The sequence below is a fragment of the Lepisma saccharinum genome, chromosome 24, assembly GCF_977018435.1.
Source record: "Lepisma saccharinum chromosome 24, izLepSacc3.1, whole genome shotgun sequence".
Lineage (NCBI taxonomy): Eukaryota > Metazoa > Arthropoda > Insecta > Zygentoma > Lepismatidae > Lepisma > Lepisma saccharinum.
The window spans coordinates 10721231-10737787 of NC_139252.1; positions in this window are offsets into that span (position 1 = coordinate 10721231).

A 16557-nucleotide genomic window follows, 5' to 3' on the forward strand; every position below is an offset into this window, starting at 1 on the left:
ACATGTATACGATGATTATGTGGGAGGAGACTTAAATTACAACTAATTTTCAAAATTCTGTTCATCTTGTTGGAACAGCGACGATTTTGGATTTGTTACTATCGACATGACTCGGAAACCTAACAATGGTAAGTTTAGAAATAAAATCAACGACTTTTTAAACGTTGAAATCATTAATAAAAAAAAAATAATATGTCGAAACATAAAATAGAAGATAATTCGAATTTATGAGAGTACTTGTCCAAACGTTTCAAAGGCTGGAAACCAGAGAATCGAGGTTTTTACGAACAACACAAGCGTCAAGACCAACCTATTATCGATTAAATCAGTGGTCTCGGTAGAGAGATTAAGGGTGTGACGAAACAGAATAAAAACCTCATCAATGAATTGGTACCTCTTACTGCTACAAATTATGCAGATTTCCCTCCTACGCCATTCTGTAGTATCCACACTCCTCTGGTACATAAGGAACCACCTGCTAAAGCAGCTATAGAAGAATCACAGAAAATCTATTTGGGTCCCCTGGCAAGGGATTATTTGAGTACAGGAAAATTCGAAAATGATGAGGTGTTTGGATTGTATCCCACAATGGAGGGAAATGAAGGTGTGGTATTGAAAATTGGCAAGTCTAAAGATACATTCGAGTGGGACAACATAAAAATTAATTTCGATGGGAGAAACAGCTCTTCCAGATACCCTAGTACCGTAGGGCTATGGGAGCTAATTACCAAAAGACAACCAAAAAAATTACAGAAGATGATTATCAAAGTTACTCTGAAATTTTGACACTCTCTGATGCTTTGCACCAAAAAATAACGATGCCAGTCAAAAGCGTGTGAAATCGAGCAGCGGGGATATATACACAAAATCTGATTAAACCTATCTGGAACAACCCAAAATTGAAGGTGGTATAAAGCAATACAATACACCACGTAAGGAATTTGTATGGGTAATCGATGTAAGAAAACCTATAGATAGGTTGCTTGTTATAGCAGGGGAGGAAAATGCTGTTAAGAATAATTTCCTTAATGAGAAAATGGGTATTGTAAACATGTTTAGTGACAAATTAGCTAATTTTATTTTAAACGATCCTAAAGGTAAAGGATACTTAATTAAAATTATAATTACTTTACCTCCTAAATTCTGGAATATATCAGAGGGTCGAGGTTTAGTAAATGATATTATTAATAAACTTCCGTTCGAGTTACACGTACCTGGTTACCAATAATGTGGTCCTGGTACAAAACTTGAGAAACGAATAGAAAGAGGGGACAGGATTATTAATCCTCTGGATGCAGCTTGCAAAGAACATGATATTGTATACAACACACACAAAGATCTGAATGATCGTCATGTGGCTGATCAAAAACTGGAAGATGCAGCTTTTGGAAGGTTAACAAGCAGAGATGCATCATTGGGTGAAAAAATAACAGCGTTGGGTACAACTAATGCTATGAATACAAAACAAAAATTAGGGTGGAGATTGTAATATAAATACCCTGAAAAATAATAATAATAACAACAACAACATGAAACCAAAAGGAGTTGTATACCAAATACCATATCACGATCTTAAAAATTTAAAACATAATTCGATTTTAACTAAAAAAAAACAGGAAAAGAAGAGGCAATGTATAGCCGAAGGAAATGGAATGAAATTATTACTCAGTACGCCACAATTAAAACGATTACAAAATTCAAGAAAGAAAACACTCAGTGGAGGATTCATATTCAGCATTCCAGCTATCCTGGCTGCATTGGGGGCGGTTGGGAGCTTAGCTGGGGGCAGTGCTGCTATAGCCAAAACTGTGATTGATTCGAAAAAAAATAAGGCCGAACTAGAAGAGAAAAAGCGTCATATGATTCTCTCCCTAAAGGTAGTTCTCACTCTCGAGAATATGGCGTGGTGAATTTGGACAAGTCCGAAAACGTTGGTACCCACTGGATATGCTATTATAATCAAAATGACAATGATTTTATTTTCGATTCTTTACAGAATTAATTCGTTACTTGAAAAATTTTAAAATTTATTACAAACAGGATAGTATTCAAGATTAAGATCAAATTATATGTGGTCATATTTGCATTACGATGCTCAGAGTTTTAAATAAAATACCAAACATCAAATTAAAAGATTTTCAAAAAGCTGTATTACATATTAAATATGGGAATTTTTCATCTCTCCAGCGAGACCACGGTTTTGAAACTACGTCTTCACAATAATATTATCTATCCAAAATCCATAGCTCTGAGAACCGAATGTAACTACCTACACCAATACTATATTAGTAAGTAATTAAAAAGTAATTATTCCTCCTGGACAGCATAACTTACCTACTTTACAATTTGAACTTCCAAGCACTGTCTTGCTTTCTTAAAATTCTGTAACACACAGAGTAGAGATTGTAACTACCAATGAATCATTGGACTTATCTACCATAGGATAACTTTTAGGATTCTAGAGCAATAGCAAATTAGAACCAGGTGTTAGTCACATAGGTAAATTTATACAAAAAAATCATAGCTATAGAGGCATTAAATATTCACTGTAAGATTGCCAAAGGTATGATTATCAAAGCAGAAGAAAATTCGATTGGCATTCAGAAGGAGACAGGAATTATTGCTACATTTAAACTGAATTCGGAATATATGGAACATGTCTTCTATTCCCCAATCCCACCAATCTTTTTCCCTGTTTCTACTGATAAAGTTAATTACATAGAGATAACAATTACGAATGAGAAACACGAAATCGTCGATTTTTCTGGTGCTAATAGAACTGCGATAATAGCAATTAATATTTAAATATATAAATAAATACCAAGATGAAAAATATTGAGAGTTATGAATTACAATCCTTCCCTCCAAACAGGAGGACATTTGCAAATTTGAATCAGCCCAATAAAGAAATACTCTATGACATCACGGTAGGGGACGGATTCATTCATCCAATCAGATCTGATTTGTATATAAAATTTGATATTTTAAAACAAAGTAATGGTGAAGAATATCCCCTCCCCGGGTTCTAATATAAAACTTATAGATAATTTTGTTCTATTCTTATTTTCTCAAATTGAAGTCAGAAAGCATGGTACAGTCATTGATAGGATTGATTTCCCTTCAATTACATCCACTTCGTTGGGGACATTGCAACTGTCGAAATCGGAGAGTGCATATTATAAAGTTGGTGGGTTCGAAGCTGGAACAAAAATTCAAGCAAAAAATCGCAAAATACTGTTCCACATGAGATTGCTATTTGGATTTTTCTCTGATTATAAATAAATTATGTGGAAAGGTGGTTTGAGTGTCATATTTCGCAGAGCACCCAATGATAATAATGCCATCATGAGATACAAAACTTTAAATGCAGATGGAACAGCTAATGAGGCTAGTTTACGCGAAGCTGCGAAATGCGTTATCAAGTCTATGGAGTTGCGAATGCCTTTAGTTGAATATGAATCGAATTATGCTCTCAAATACAAAGCCAATATTTTCAAAAATTCAAAAATTCCGATTCAATTTTATACGTACCAGTGCATTTAGAGGTCAGTGGATGGTAAATTGTTTGGATTTGACCTTACTAATCAGTTCCAATCTTTGCAGTATGACATGCCAGAGTTCGTAGCAAAACTGTTTCAAACAGGGAGAGATGACAATCAGGAAAAGGATAGCAGTCAGTTTGATAATTGTAAAGATAAAATTGTGTATCTGAAGAATGGCAGAAATGAAGTATTCCCTCGTGTAAATTACAATTTAAACATTGCAGAACAAGATTATTTGAAGTTATATAAAGCTTATAGTGCTTTTAAACGAGTAACTAAAGGAAACGTAGATATGTATTATAACCCAGAAGTAGTTGTATTGATGATATTATAAACCCAGGAAAGTATGAGCCCCCCTCTAGCAGATTTGCTTACACTTAAAACAAGCTCAACATGAGCATATGAGCTTTTTGCTCAAGTGTGGAACCCTGTCTAATCCAAGATTTTTGTAAAAAATGCCCTCGGGAATTTCTCGGAAAGTATGAACCCCCTCAGATTGATGAGGCTACACTTATAAAAGGCACTTCTGTGAGATTGTTGTCCATAATCCTGTCAAAAATATGCCCTTCTTGATATTTTTTTGGCCACACTTAAAACTAGGCCAAGATACACCCATATACACACCCACACCCACCCACACACACACATATTTACTTCCGGTTTAAGTTCAATTGGATACCAGGTTCAAATTGTATATTAAAACAATGCAATATGCAGAGACCATCTAGAATTGCTCCGTGACTCTCTCATTTCTTACATCATAAACATATGATTTTTCTCCTATGAGAATAACACTACAAATGGTGTCATCAGGTAAAGCCTCATGGAATTCACAGATAATTTTAATATTTGTCCTGTCATTCACCACAACTTGTTTTCTTTTTGAAGTGTTGATTACAAACATGGGTCTCTGTGCTTTGAATTCATCTGGTGTGTAATACATGTCAGTATTGCCAGTAGTGACCCTTTTGAAAGCCGAAAATGCTTCATATAATTTAAGGAAATCATTCTTGGACATGTCTAAATTATAATTTTCTCTAGGAAAAACCTCATTTCTGCCATTTTTAAGATATATGTTCTTGATGTTGCAGTTATCAAATTTGCTTGAATTTTTTTCCTGATTGTTGTGTCTCCCAGTCTGAAACAATACCACCACAAAATCAGGCATGTCATATTGAATACTGGAGAATGAATTTGTGGCATCAAATTCATAATAAGAACCAGATGCGGGCTTCTGTACACATTGATATGTATAAAATTGTAGAGAAATTTGTGGATTTTTTATTATATCAGCCTTGTATTTAAGAGCATAACTGGCCTCATATTCAACAACAGGGATTCTTAACTCCATAGTCTGAATAATGCATTTGCCTGCATCTGGTAGGGTATTGGGCAGAGCTTCCCCTGTAGGGTTTATTGCACTGTACCTCATCAAAGCATTGTTATCATTTGCAGCTCTTCTAAATGTAATTCTTAAACCACCCTTCCACATAATTTCTTTGAAATCTGAGAAGAATCCTGGCAAAAGGCGCATCGGGAACAGCACAGTGTGGTTTTTAGATAATATCTTATCACCAGCCTCAAATCCACCGATTTTGTAGTATGAAGCCTCGGTTTTGGATAATTTTAGTGTGGCCAAAGCTGTGGAGGTAATGCCGGGATAATCCACTCTGTTTATAACAACGCCATGCTTTCTGATCTCAATTTCAGAGAATAGATGTGGCACAAAATTGTCTACAAGTCTTATATTTGAATTTGCCGGATAATCGGTACCATCGAGCTTTACAACAACAAATTTGATGTATAGATCTGCTCTGTGGGGGTGTATAAAGCCATCCCCTACATCAAGATCAACCTCAATCTCTGTGTTGGGTTGATTTAAATTTGCAAATGTCCTCCTGTTTGGGGGGAATGATTGTAGCTCATAACTCTCAATATTTTCCATTTTCTTTTTGTATGTATTTTTATTTAAATGTTAATCTCTATGATTGCAGTTGTTGTGGCTCCAGCAAAATCAACTAATTCTTCTTTTTCATTAGTGACCATCAATTCAATATTATCTATTCTATTATGACACACAGGAAAATATAATGTTGGGGATGGATTGTAGATGATGGGCTCCATAAATTCAGAATTAGGCTTGAATGTTGCAATGATCCCTGTTTGTTTGTGAGTGCCTATGCCATTTGATTTGGTGATCATACCCTCTGCCACATTACAGTGAATATTGAGAGTCTCTATGGCTAAGAATTTAGGTATATTCATAGCAGTGTGTTTGATGCCTGGTTCAAGTTTTGTGTTGTTCTCAAATCCTAACAGCTCTCCTATGGTACCCAGATCCACTGTTTCTGTAGCAGATACAATCTCTACTCTGTGAGTGACAGAATTTTGACTTAACACTACACCTCTGGGTAATTGAGCATTTAGAGTGGATAGATTATATTGCCCTGGAGTGATGACAATTTTTTCATCCCCTACTGCAATTGTATTGTTGTGGTGTGTAATATTGGGTATTAGGTACATGTCATAAAATGCTCTGAGAGCTATTGTTTTGGGATACACTATGTCATCATGCAATTTGAGTTTCAATATTAAATTTTGGCTGGTGAGATGAAATACCCCCATGATGTTTCAGATACCACAAGGCCTTTTGAAAATCTTCAATTGATGGTTTATTTATTTGAGACATATATCTAAGAACAGATAAACACAAATGTCCGCAATTAACATCTCTGAAGTTTTGAACACGGGCATTATTGTAATAAAGATTAGCTGAATTTAGATATTTTATTAAATTTTCAGGTGGAACACCTCCAAATGAATCAAACACAAATGCCTCATCTTTTAAATATTTAAGATAACAAATCCAGTGAGTGCCCTGATTTTTGTACTTATCCAAATTAACAATGCCACACTCTTTGTTGAGTGGTTGTTCTGGCCAAGAATCATACATGTACACACCTCTAAAATGTTTGATGCCCAGTGGCTTGATTAAAGCTTCAATATCTTGGTTTGTAAGCGCCTCTTGTTTTTTTTAAACTTATTCATGGCTCTTTTAACACCTTTGCCTTGTTTCTCAATAGCCAGGTTATGGCGCCTCTTCTCATCTAATTCTGCCCTATTCTTCTTGGCATCTATTACTGTTTTTGCTATGGCGGCTGATCCCCCAGCCAAGCTCCCCACAGCCCCGAGAGCAGCTAAGATGGCAGGGATGGTAAATATAAATCCCCCACATGTGATTTTTTTCTTGATTGCTGTAATTTTTTTAATTGGGGGGTACTAACTAACAATTTCATACCATGCCCCTTTGCAATACAAGAATTTTTTTCTTGCGCTGCTTTTTGGTTAAAAGACTGTCAATAGTTTTAAGTGATTTGAGACCTGCATAAGGTATTTGATACATAACACCCTTGGCCTTCATTGTAGGTTTATTATATACATATTCACAACCCCCACCCCAATTTTTGTTTGGTGCTCATAGCTATGGTGGTTCCCAATGCTGCTATTTTTTCACTTAAAGAATCATCTTTGCTTACAAATCTGCCAAATGCAGCTTCTTCTAATTTCTTATCTGCAACATGTCTCTTGTCAAGATCAGAATGTGTGTTGTATGCAATATCATGGTCTCTACAAGCAGCATCTAAAGGATTAACACCAGGATCCCCTCTGTTTAATCTATGATCCAGTTTTGTGCCTGTACCACAATACTGATAACCTGGAATATGTAGTTCAAATGGCAGCTTGTTTATAATGTCATTAACAAGGCCCCGACCCTCAGAAATATTCCAAAATTTAGGTGGTAGAGTATTAATTATTTTTATAAGATATCCAATCCCCTTAGTGTCATTCACTATAAAATTAGACAATTTTGTGCTTATCATGTCCATAATTCCAACCTTTTCATTGTAAAAATTGTGGTTCCCAGCATTTTCCTCCCCAGCTATCACCAATAGCCTATCTACAAGTTTCCTGACATCATCAACCCACACAAATTCTTTAGGCAGGGTGTTGTATTGTTTGATTCCACTACCAGTCTTAATTTGTGACCATATGGGCTTGATTAAATTATTGTATTTTGCCCCACTTCTAGACTTGACTCTTTTTTGTGTGGGATCATTGTTCTGGTATAGAGCATCTGATTTTATTAATATTTCTTTGTAATCCTCATAATCTTGATCTGTATAGCTGCCAGGCCTTTTCCTCGTCATCAATTCCCACAATCCAGGTGTTCCGAGATACTTAACAAAAGCACCTTTTTCTCCAAGTCGAGATTCTGAATATACAATTATATCATCTCCCATAAATGTTACTCTGAAATTGCCAATTCTATGTATGATGCTGCCATCAAGCTCTGTGTCAGCATATAAGCCAAAAACCTCATCTTTATTGTCTTTAGGTGTGGTTAAATATTTTTGAGCAAGAAGACCCAATTCAATAGGATCCTGACTAGCCTCAATTCTTCTAGGAGCAATAGGACTAGGTGTATGAATACTGGAAAGTGGGGTGAATGGATAATCTAATATGTTCCTTGCAGCTACAGGTACAAGCTCTGTGAGCAAATTTTGATTTTGCTCTCTAACAGTTTTGATATTCTTACCTAAATTATTAATAGCATCAATTACAGGCTGTTCTGTTTGTTTGTGTTTTTCATAAATTCCACGGTTCTCTGATTTCCATCCCTTAAATCTTTTTACAAGATAATCTCTTAACTTAAGATCATCAATGATTGGCCTTTTCATGTTTATTTATTTATGTTTCAATGTCTAGAAAATTGTTGATTTTATTTCTGTATTTACCAGTATTAGGTGTTCTTGTCATATCAATTGTGACAAACCCATAACTGTCCTGGTTCCAGCACTTGCTGCAAAACTTGGAAAAATCATTGTAGCTCAGGTCCCCACCTACATATTCATCATGTATGTGTTTGAGGTTGGTATGGTCTTGATGAAACACACATATAAAATTGCTGTTGTCACGCATCAGCTGCTTGGGTATTTTTGAAAAAGTATGTGCCAGGTAGAAGCAATCAATATTTTTGTGCCGGCCCTGTGTAAAGAAATTCCTAACCTTGTTTTGATTATCCAATATAATGTCATCAAACACAACAACAGAATTATCGAGACATTCATGAAGTGGCTTAACATCTGGTTCAAAAGTGGCAATATCCAATCCATCATATAGCTTCATCAGCTGCTGATATTTTAATTGTTCCAACCTCTTAGAGAAGATATACAAGTGCCTGTTTTTCCAGTCTAACCAGTTGGGTGCCAATAAAAAATTATCAACCATTAGTGTAGTTTTACCACAAGCAGATGGCCCAACAATAAGACACCTAATATTATCAGGTAGCAATTTGCCATTTCTCTTATTCTGTTGTTCAGGTTCTGGCAGCCTCTTTATAACATCCCAGGTGCTCATATTATTATTTTGTTTGCATCGATCCAGCTGTGTTCTGGAAGTCCTAGCCATTTGACAAATAACTTGTTGCCTTTTCTGCGGATAATTTTTTCTATGAGATATGTGTCAGGCTGTTTAGTTTTGCTGAGCTCTTGTTCATAGAACCGGCCTTTGAGAATTTCTCCTCGGTGATCCTTTATTATATATGTGTTAAGGGTCCCGGGTTTAACTTGAACCACTGTAAATAATTCAGTGCTCCAGTTTCTTGTAAAACCTCTCTTGAATAAGTGCTTATATTTGCTGATTCTTACTTGATCACCAATCTTGTATTTGGCCTTTCTTGTTGTTGGCTGATATTTAGGATAATAAACAGTGCTGATCAATTTTTGCTCATCAGATGAAGTTACTTCAGAGGGCTTCATGTTGATTGTGGAATGGACCGAGTTGTTATATTTATGTAGAAGTTCTGGAAGAATATTAATCCATTTATAATTACCTTGGAGGGTAAATTGTTTATACATAAGATTTTTTAAGGTTCTGTTGAATCTCTCTACAATTGAGGCTTTGAGATCACTGTAACTCGAATAATGTTTTATTGCCTGGCTTTTAATAAATTGTTGAAACACTGAATTATAAAATTCATTGCCATTATCTGTTTGCAAATAGCGCGGGGATCTTCCACTCTGATTGATGATTGTTCTCAAAGCTTCTGTAACACATTTTCCAGTCTTGGATTTGAGTGGCACAGCCCAGGCAAATTTTGAAAATGTATCTATGATAGTGAGTAGATACTTGTAGCCCTTGTTGATTTGGTCTAAGTTTTTCTGCTGTCCACTTGCCATCTCATTCAAGTCGCTCTGCCATAAATCATCTATGCCCTTTGTGACTACTGGGAGTCTCTTAAAATTATGTCGGGCTTGTCTGTGTAATTCATCAACAATAATTTTTCTAGACATAATATGTAAACAAGAATATTGCAACTATGGGGTGTTCAGCAGCTGATACTGCAGGATTTTCTAAATATAATTTGTCCCCAATATGTATTTTAAATTCCAGAGAGCCATCATCTTCAGTATAGGCTGTTTCCAATGTATTGGGATCTGTAAAATCCTCCAATTCTACACTGGTGATTTTCACTTTGTTATCAGCATTTGTTATTGATAAGGTGGGGTAGTGGTGTGCCTGTGGTTGAAGCCAATATTTGATCTTGATTGGTCTCAATGTGCCCCCAACAAAAAATTGGTAATAAAATTGTGCAGGGGACAGCATATATATTTTGCCACCTGGTGTAAATGGAGAATCATATTCTTTGTTGGGGATGCTGTACAATTCAAGAATTACTGTATGTTTTGGATTCTCGATTATGCCTGTTATTTCCTTTTCTGCTGTGAGCAATCTGCTTGTTACAGATTCAAGATGCTCATTGATGGTCCTAACAACATCATCATGGCCTGGCTTGATTTTTATGTCCACAACAAGTTTCTTATATTGTTGCACAATTTCTTGGAGCTGGGTGGCAAAAACAGACAGAGCATTTGCTTGATTGGATTCCATGGTCCCTAGCTGTTGCTTGATATTTGCTACAATTTGTTGCAAATTTTCAACAATTGCCAATTTTGAATTTTGAGCTGTAAGGTCATGGACCTGTCTTCTCATATCCTCAAACAGGGCATGCAGTTCATTAATATGTTGATTGGTTGGTAGAGTGGCCACTGTCTGTGTGAGATGTTTGATCTCTGCTTGGATATTCTTGATATCTTCTGATTTCAATATCCTATTCACTGCTCTCTTAATATTTTTAAGTTCCTGTGATGTAGGCAGATTTGATACTGTATTTTGCAAAAATTCAAGTGCCAATTTTACATTGTTTAATTCAGAAGCATCAGCCACATTTTGCATAGCATTTTGGAGCAGGGCTATATCTGCCTGAGAGGGTGTGGATTGTTGTAAAATTTCAAGTTTTGTTTGGATATCATCTATCAAGTGATGAAAATGAGATAGTTCAGATTCAGTGATGAGGTTTTCAAGCTTTGTGATTTGTTGCTGGACACCGACAAGTGTATCTACAATCCCAGGCAATCTGGATTCTAGTTCATTTGACAAATCACTTTGCACTGCTGCTATTGTACCTTCAAGATGGGTTATGGAACTTTGAATTTTTCCAAAATCTTCATATGTTTCAAGTTGCAGCTTAATATTTGCTACACTCCGAGTTATTGCATTCAAAGCATCAGAAGATGGCAAATTGTTCATAAAATTTTCAAGTGTCTCAATTTTTTCTTTAACCTCGGCTATGGCATTGTTCAGAGGGTCCAGATTAGGTATTTGGAGTGACTGAATCTGTTCTTTTAGAGTGGAAATCACTAGATCAAAATCTTCTTGTGATTTTATGCTTTTGACAATTGTTTGGAGCTGTGCCTGGACATTATTTATTTGCTCCTCTAATTGCTGTTTCAATTGCTCAGAGTTGGTGGCTTGGGTCTTAAATTTGGCTTGAAGAGCTGCAACAGCTTCTTCTAAACTTTGAAAATTATCCAATGTAGCCAGGTCAGTATATTTCTGAAGCAGCAATTTGAGTTCAGAATCAATTTTAAGAAGAGGGTCCATGCATTGTGATTGCAAATTTGTAATTTCTAATTGAAGACTGGCATTGAGTGTGGTTTGTAAAGCTTGTAAATCACTTCTTAATTTCTTGACTCTGACATCAAGCATCAAAATCTCATCACTGTGATCTTCATGTCTTGTTTGGCCAAAAATATCATTAGGCATTTTGTTTAGTAGTTATTTATTATAGAGTATCTGATTTTTAATTCTATAAAAAAGGGTATAAGCTTGTCATAAGATCCAGGGACCTCAATATATAAGCAGTCACCAGCAGAAACAGTATATACAGTGCCAGAAACCATGTTTGAGTGCTTAATTCTGTAAATATTTCTCCCTACTGAAATTTTAACATCACCCTCAGGGGTTGTAGTAAATTGTAATTGCCCAGCAACAGGTAATTGGTAATGATTTAAATTATTGTTAAATATGTACAATATTTTGCCTGTTTCATCATCAACATCTGTAAATATGCTGTTCAGATGAATAATTAACAAGCCACTTAGTTTAGATACCATATCAGAAGAGGGTTGTGGTGTTGGCAGCTCCATAATAGCCTGTTTTTTGAACCCAAATAAGTTCATAGGCATGTTTATTTATTTCAAATCATGCTCTGTGCTTGTGCATTGTTTGCCATTTTTCAAATCACAATGACCCCATGGTAAAGTATGTATGCCACATGACAAAATGCATCTCTTATCATCATGTGGGTCCAGAGCCACTTTTCTTACAATATTTGTAGTCAATAAGTGATCCACACTCTGAATTCTGGATTCTGATGTTTTGATTAAATTCTGGGATTTGAGGCAATTTTTATAATCTTCAAATTCAAGCTCTTTGTCAACAGTAACTCTGCCAATGCCCTTGGCTTTTTTGGCAGCAACACCACTACATGTTTTAAAACTGTACATCTTGGCACTTAACCCAGCAAATTTCACAATAACATCACCAAGTGTCTCATCTTTTAACTTGCCGGGCACCTTTTTGTTGTGGGGTTGAATCCTTGTATGCTCACTGGTATCAAAATATTTAAACAATTCAGGCTGGGACATATCTTGATAAACATCTTCTGTTTTAATATCAAGAACAAAACTATCCGTGTCCATGTACATCAATTTTATATTATCACCATAAAAAGGTTTCAACACATCATAATACAATGTTAACATATGTGATTTGGCCAATTCCAATATTGCAGCCCCTACATAAATAGGTTTATCAAACTTAATCTTTGTTTTTTTCATGTTGAAAAGTGCCATATTTTCATCATAAATTCGTCTATAATTGAAATTAGGCTTTGCAACCAATTTTTTGCTCAGGTTGGGGTCAGTAATTATTTTAACATCGGTATGTTTTCTGACATTTTCAATTGTTTTGCCATACACAGAATTGACCATCAATTTAAACAAGGATTTATCAAATTGGCTCTTTGCAGATGTTCGAAGCTCTGTATTTGTATTAATATATGGTTTCAACCATTTTGAGTGCCTGAACCTCAAAACTTTGCCAAGTTTGGTCACTTGAACACCATGTTTCATCAGGAACTGGAGGTTTTTGTAATATATGACTTAGCCTTGTTTTGGCTCCAGTGTCATCATGAGCTTCTTCTGTTTAGAGCCAGGTGAGCACTGAACCTCAGGAATTGGGGGCAGATCAGAAAATTTATTGTGCAAATCATCAGGAATTGTCAGATCAACCTCTAAGAAGAGGCCATAGTCACTATCATCAAAATCCTTAAGATCTTCAATATTGAAATCTTCGACCCATTCAAGCCCTGCATATGGCAGTTTTTGCATCATGGCATGACCATAGAGGCTGTTTGCATCTACATACAGTATATAATTTGATGGCAGTGCTGGATCATAATCAGGCATATATTTGTTATTTGCTCTGGCATATCTCTGAGAACATTGCACCATCCCCCCTCTTATACCTTTCTCCATAAACAGATACTTATTTTGATCTTGGATCAGATCCAATAGCATTTTAGTGTTTAAAAACATTGAAGACCATGCTAGGCCCGGGGCACTGTAAAAATACACTAGGTCCAGCCTATAATTTTGCATAGAAGATTTTCTGAATGCCTGCAATATATCAGCTAAGAGGGTCACATCAAGTTTCAAATATGCCATGTGATAATCACCAAATGTCTGGCATTTTAAATTGTTCCACATCAACTGGGCATGATGATAATCATCATCAGTGATTCCAGATCCTCTGATTTTGCTGTAAAACTCTTCTTGTGGTGGCAGAGAACACTCATCAAATTTAGAAAAATCTGTAACATAGTCATATGGATATACACCCTTCCGCCTAATTAATTTCAGGTCCTGATTTGGAAACAATGCACATGTAATTTTGAATTGATCATCAGATAATTGAGTGGCCAGTGTGGCCAGGCTAGCAGATAAAATTCTGTAAGAATCAAGAAATCTTATGTGAGTAGGAACACCATTAACTTTAATTATTTTGCTAATAGCAATATATTTTTCATCATTTTCAGCTAAAATATTTAAATTCTGCTTGTCAAACCCCTCATATCTGATCAAATGATGAAAATCATAATTGGATGCTCCATGGCAAAATATGGGGACAAATCTTGGTCTCTTGATCTTAATATTACAGCTGTTACACAGGGCCATTAAGAATTTACCATCTGTATGAGAATGGTGTTTCACTTTGATATTTGTATCTGAAAATTCAGAATCACATACCGGGCATTTTTCTGCATTGTTGAAATCTTCAATCTGTTTCTCTGTTAAAGGCAACATGGGTTTTGATTTTAATAAGATATTAGATGCTATGTCATGGCACTCATTTTCTATTCTATGTGCAAATATTTTGATGGCATCTGCTCCCATGTATGAATATTCTTTACTAACAACACCATCCTGTACAACCACATAATAAAAGCTGGAAGGTTCATGTAGCTGGTATGGTGTAATTGAAGATTCTTCAGGATCTGGATTGCAGAATTCAAAAGATTTGAGGATTGATTCAAAATCACAGACAATATATACTGGGTGTTCCAACAAGGCTTCAAACGTTTTGAATTTGCAATTTTCACTTGGATTAGGCATCACCATATGAACAGGTTTATGGTTTCCACAGTATTTCAGATGCTCAATTAACTTGTTTTTTGCAATTTCTGCATTTTCTTCCCGAACCCTATTTGCCATTTTTTGACCATCAAATACAGTTAAACATCTTCTGCAAAACTTAAATATTCTATTAGATTTGTCTAGTTGTGTTCTCACTAAAGCTTCAAGATTATGTATCAGAGTGTAATGATATGTGCCATCCCCTTCAATTAAGAGCAAATCAATTGGAGCAGCAGAATCATCATCAAATGTACTGATTCTGAGAGGTTCTATCGGGCAATTGCCACGGCCAGTGGAACAAATAAATACATTAATAGATAATTGTTTGCCATTGATATGCCTGGCCTTTTTTTCAAATTTATCAATATTCTGAACTAACATTGGATATTCCAAACCCCCCTTGCATCGTCAAAAAGATGTTCATGTTGTTTGTAATAAGTTATTCTCTCAGGATGCCTTGAAAGTTGAAACAAAGCAGCTAATATACACCACAAAAAGCATTTCTCATCATTATTTTCAATATTAACCACGGCTCTTCTGTTTTTAATATTGTCAGGTAATGGCAGATATGTAGATCCTTGTAATGGGCAGAATTCAGAAATATTAACATATAACTTGTGTGGAGAGCCGCATAGGCTCCATCCAGACTCTTTTGCTGCAAATTCAGAGTGTTTAATATTCAATTGATCCATCAAACTGCTTATTATTTTGTCTGAATTTGTATTTGAATATACAGGTACAGTTTCTGTTATGTGGGGCTGTGTAAATTTTGTGCCATTTGGTTTCTTATATTGAGTATACAATTTGAGGGACAGCTTATAAGAGCCATTTTGTGCATTTAGAATTGCCTGCACATCAGGATTTACACTGCTCAAAAAATTCTGAATACCACATCTTGGCTCTGATACAAACCGATAATCCCTAAGTTGGGCATTAAAACTGCTATGGATGGGTTCATAGCGTGGCTGCTTTGCAGGTCCAGCATTAACAGGTGCTTCATGCTTCCTTTTCAGACCAGATGTAGATGCTTATGGGGGCAATGTTGATGACTGTGCAGAACAAGTATCTTTATGTGTATATGTGAAGTATTGCATGCTGTATTTTCTAATGCATTTGGGGCATATTTTTGTGGGAGTTCTGTATTTGTCTGGGTCACAAATCTTTTGGTGCTTGGCCCAATTGGGGCTGGATATATTCTTATTGCATTTATTACAATATTTTTGATTCGGCATTTTTGTTGTTGTTTATTATATACAATTTCCTGGGATTCAAATCAAAATTCTATGCTGGATAAAAATATCAGTTGGGTTCAGCACTGTGCTTTGTGTGTGTGTGTGTGTGTGTATATATATATGTGTGTGTGTGTGTGTGTGTGTGTGTGGTAATATTTTTTGGCTTTGGTATTTATATAAAATTTCTTGGGAATCAAATCAAAATTCTATGCTTAATAAAAAATATCAGTTGGGTTCAGTACAGACAAAAAAACTGCATAGCTTTATGTCAATTAGTTCTTGAGTTTTGTATTTAGGAACCACTTTGGCGGGAATAGAACTGCTCGGGCGGGGAGTATTAATCCCACAGCTCCGCGGTGCGGGAATCTGAGAAACTGCCCCGAGTATTGATCCGTGCAGAGGAACTGGCCGCGCCGCAGCTCCGCGGTGCGGGAATCTGAGAAACTGCCCCGAGTATTGATCCGTGCAGAGGAACTGGCCGCGCCGCAGCTCCGCGGTGCAGGAATCTGAGAAACTGCCCCGAGTATTGATCCGTGCAGAGGAACTGGCCGCACCGCAGGTTCTTTTTCCCCTTTCCCCCCCTTTTTTGCCAAAAATTTGGCTTTTATTGAATCAATATATATTGTTTCTATGACCTTACTTGGGTTATTCCGCCAAATTATATGCTTCAAGTCTCCTATACTT